Genomic DNA, 4,911 nt, shown 5'->3' with positions numbered 1-4,911 from the left:
GAAGTGTGCGAAAGTATGAGTCTGATGAGGGCAAATCCCAGACCTATCCGAGACCTAACATGCATTATCCTCTAAAATATTTATCAAGACCAGGTTTAATTGATTGTTTCAGTGTGGTCCCACATTACTACGTGATACAATCCAGAAACAGCCCAGGATCTAGCCATGAAGTATGAGAATTATGCGAAAGTATGAGCCTGACGAGGGCAAATCCTAGACCTAACCCAGACCAAACATGCGTTATCCTCAAAAATATTGATAGAAACCTGGTTTAATCGACTGTTTCAGTGTGGTACCACATTACTACGTGATCCAATCCAGAAATAGCCCAGGATCTAGCCATGAAATATGAGAAATATGCGAAAGTATGAGCCTGACGATGGCAAATCCTAGACCTAACCCAGACCTAACATGCGTTATCCTCTAATATATTTATCAAGACCAGGTTTAATTGATTGTTTCAGTGTGGTCCCACATTACTACGTGATCCAAACCAGAAAAAAAACAGGATCCGTTCAACAAATATGCGAAGAATGCGAAAGTATGAGTCTGATGAGTGAAAATCCCAGACCTATCGTCAGACCTAACATGCGTTATCCTCTAAAATATTTATCAAGACCAGGTTTAATTGAATGTTCCAGTGTGGTACCACATTACTACGTGAACCAAACCAGAAAAAACCCTGTATCTGTTCAACAAGTATATGAAGAATGCGAAAGTATGAGTGTGATGAGTGAAAAACGTCGGCCTAACCTAGACCTAACATGCGTTGTCCTCAAAAATATTGATCGAAAGCTGGTTTAATCGTCTGTTTCAGTGTGGTACCACATTACTATGTGATCCAAACCAGTAAAAACCCGGGATCCGTTCAACAAGTATGTGAAGAATGCGAAAGTATGAGTGTGAAGAGTGAAAAACCCCGGCCTAACCTAGACCTAACATGCGTTATCCTCAAATATATTGATCGAAACCTGGTTTAATTGACTGTTTCAGTGTTGCACTTCATTACTACGTGATCCAAACCAGTAAAAACCCAGGATCCGTTCAACAAGTATGTGAAGAATGCGAAAGTATGAGTCTGATGAGTGAAAATCCCAGACCTATCGTCAGACCTAACATGCGTTATCCTCTAAAATATTTATCTAGACCAGGTTTAATTGAATGTTTCAGTGTGGTACCACATAACTAAGTGAACCAAACCAGAAAAAACCCTGTATCTGTTCAACAAGTATGTGAAGAATGCGAAAGTATGAGTGTGATGAGTGAAAAACGCCGGCCTAACCTAGACCTAACATGCGTTATCCTCAAAAATATTGATCGAAAGCTGGTTTAATCGTCTGTTTCAGTGTGGTACCACATTACTATGTGATCCAAACCAGAAAATAACCCAGGATCTGTTCAACGAGTATGTGATGTGCGCGAAAGTATGAGTCTGATGAGGGCAAATCCCAGACCTATCCCAGACCTAACATGCATTATCCTCTAAAATATTTATCAAGACCAGGTTTAATTGATTGTTTCAGTGTGGTCCCACATTACTACGTGACACAATCCAGAAACAGCTCAGGATCTAGCCATGAAGTATGAGAAATATGCGAAAGTATGAGACTGATGTGGGCAAATCCTAGACCTAACCCAAACCTAACATGCGTTATCCTCTAAAATATTTATCAAGACCAGGTTTAATTGAATGTTTCAGTGTGGTACCACATTACTACGTGATCCAAACCAGTAAAAACCCAGGATCCGTTCAACAAGTACGTGGAGAATGCGAAAGTATGAGTTTGATGAGTGAAAATCGTCGGTCTAACCTAGACCTAACATGCGTTATCCTCAAAAATATTGATCGAAACCAGGTTTAATCGACTGTTTCAGTGTGGTACCACATTACTACGTGATCCAAACCAGTAAAAACCCAGGATCCGTTCAACAAGTATGTGGAGAATACGAAAGTATGAGTCTGATGAGTGAAAATCCTCGGCCTAACCTAGACCTAACATGCGTTGTCCTCTAAAATATTGATGGAAACCAGGTTTAATTGACTGTTTCAGTGTTGCACTTCACTACTACGTGATCAAAACCAGTAAAAACCCAGGATCCGTTCAACAACTATGTGAAGAATGCGAAAGTATGAGTGTGATGAGTGAAAAACCCCAGCCTAACCCAGACCTAACATGCGTTATCCTCAAATATATTGATCGAAACCTGGTTTAATTGACTGTTTCAGTGTTGCACTTCATTACTACGTGATCCAAACCAGTAAAAACCCAGGATCCGTTCAACAAAAATGTGAAGAATGCGAAAGTATGAGTCTGATGAGTGAAAATCCCAGACCTATCGTCAGACCTAACATGCGTTATCCTCTAAAATATTTATCTAGACCGGGTTTAATTGAATGTTTCAGTGTGGTACCACATAACTAAGTGAACCAAACCAGAACAAACCCTGCAACTGTTCAACAAGTATGTGAAGAATGCGAAAGTATGAGTGTGATAAGTGAAAAACGCCGGCCTAACCTATACCTAACATGCGTTATCCTCAAAAATATTCATCGAAAGCTGGTTTAATCGTCTGTTTCAGTGTGGTACCACATTACTATGTGAGCCAAACCAGAAAATAACCCAGGATCTGTTCAACGAGTATGTGTAGTGTGCGAAAGAATGAGTATGATGAGGGCAAATCCCAGACCTATCCCAGACCTAACATGCGTTATCCTCTAAAATATTTATCAAGACCAGGATTAATTGATTGTTTCAGTGTGGTCCCACATTACTACGTGATCCAAACCAGAAAAAACCCAGGATCCGTTCAACAAGTATGTGAAGAATGCGAAAGTATGAGTCTGATGAGTGAAAGTCCCAGGCCTAACCTAGACCTAACATGCGTTATCCTCAAAAATATTTATCAAGGTCAGGTTTAATTGAATGTTTCAGTGTGGTACCACATTACTACGTGATCCAAACCAGTAAAAACCCAGGATCCGTTCAACAAGTATGTGGAGAATGCGATAGTATGAGTCTGATGAGTGAAAATCCTCGGCCTAACCTATACCTAACATGCGTTATCCTCAAAAATATTGACCGAAACCAGGTTTAATCGACTGTTTCAGTGTGGTACCACATTACTACGTGATCCAAACCAGAAAAAACCCCAGGACCTGTTCAACAAGTATTTGAAGTATGCGAAAGAATGAGTCTGATGAGGGCAAATCCCAGGCCTAAACTAGACCTAACATGCGTTATCCTCAAAAATATTGATCAAAACCTAGTTTAATCGACTGTTTCAGTGTGGTACCACATTACTATGTGATCCAAACCAGAAAATAACCCAGGATCTGTTCAACGAGTATGTGAAGTGTGCGAAAGAATGAGTATGATGAGGGCAAATCCCAGACCTATCCCAGACCTAACATGCGTTATCCTCTAAAATATTTATCAAGACCAGGATTAATTGATTGTTTCAGTGTGGTCCCACATTACTACGTGATCCAAACCAGAAAGACCCAGGATCTGTTCAACAAGTATGTGAAGAATGCGAAAGTATGAGTCTGAGGAGTGAAAATCCCAAACCTATCCCAGACCAAACTTGCGTTATCCTCTAAAATATTGATCGAAACCTGGTTTAATCGACTGTTTCAGTGTGGTACCACTATGCTACGTGATCGAAACCAGAAAAAACCCAGGATCAGTTCAACAAGTATGTGAAAAACGCGAAAGTATGAGCCTGATGAGGGCGAATCCCAGACCTATCCCAGACCTAACTTGCGTTATCCTCTAAAATATTGATCGAAACCAGGTTTAATTGACTGTTTCAGCGTGGTACCACATTACTACGTGATACAATCCAGAAACAGCCCAGGATCTAGCCATGAAGTATGAGAAATATGCGAAAGTATGAGCCTGATGAGGGCAAATCCTAGACCTAACCCAAACCTAACATGCGTTATCCTCTAAAATATTGATCCAAACCAGGTTTAATGGACTGCTTCAGTGTGGCACCTCTTTACTACGTGATCCAAAGCAGAAAAAAACCCAGGATCTGTTCAATAAGTATGTGAAGTATGCGAAAGTATGAGTCTGATGAGGGCAAATCCCAGGCCTAAACTAGACCTAACATGCGTTATCCTCTAAAATATTCATCAAGACCAGGTTTAATTGATTGTTTCAGTGTGGTCCCACATTACTACGTGATCCAAACCAGAAAAAACCCAGGATCCGTTCAACAAGTATGTGAAGAATGCGAAAGTATGAGTCTGATGAGTGAAAATCCCCGGCCTAACCTAGACCTAACATGCGTTATCCTCAAAAATATTGATCGAAAGCTGGTTTAATCGTCTGTTTCAGTGTGGTACCACACTACTACGTGACCCAAACCGGAAAAAACCCAGGATCTGTTCAACAAGTATGTGAAGAAATCGAAAGTATGAGCCTGATGAGGGCAAATCCCAGACCTATCCCAGACCTAACTTGCGTTATCCTCAAAAATATTGATAGAAACCTGGTTTAATCGACTGTTTCAGTGTGGTACCACATTACTACCTGATCCAATCCAGAAATAGCCCAGGATCTAGCCATGAAATATGAGAAATATGCGAAAGTATGAGCCTGACGAGGGCAAATCCTAGACCTAACCCAGACCTAACATGCGTTATCCTCTAAAATATTTATCAAGACCAGGTTTAATTGATTGTTTCAGTGTGGTCCCACATTACTACGTGATCCAAACCAGAAAAAACCCAGGATCCGTTCAACAAATATGTGAAGAATGCGAAAGTATGAGTGTGATGAGTGAAAAACGCCGGCCAAACCTAGACCTAACACGCGTTATCCTCAAAAATATTGATCGAAAGCTGGTTTAATCGTCTGTTTCAGTGTGGTACCACATTACTATGTGATCCAAACCAGAAAATAA

This window comes from Colletes latitarsis, unplaced genomic scaffold (genome assembly GCF_051014445.1).
Source record: "Colletes latitarsis isolate SP2378_abdomen unplaced genomic scaffold, iyColLati1 scaffold0018, whole genome shotgun sequence".
In the NCBI taxonomy this organism is placed as follows: Eukaryota; Metazoa; Arthropoda; class Insecta; order Hymenoptera; family Colletidae; genus Colletes; species Colletes latitarsis.
This window is presented reverse-complemented; position numbering follows the sequence as displayed.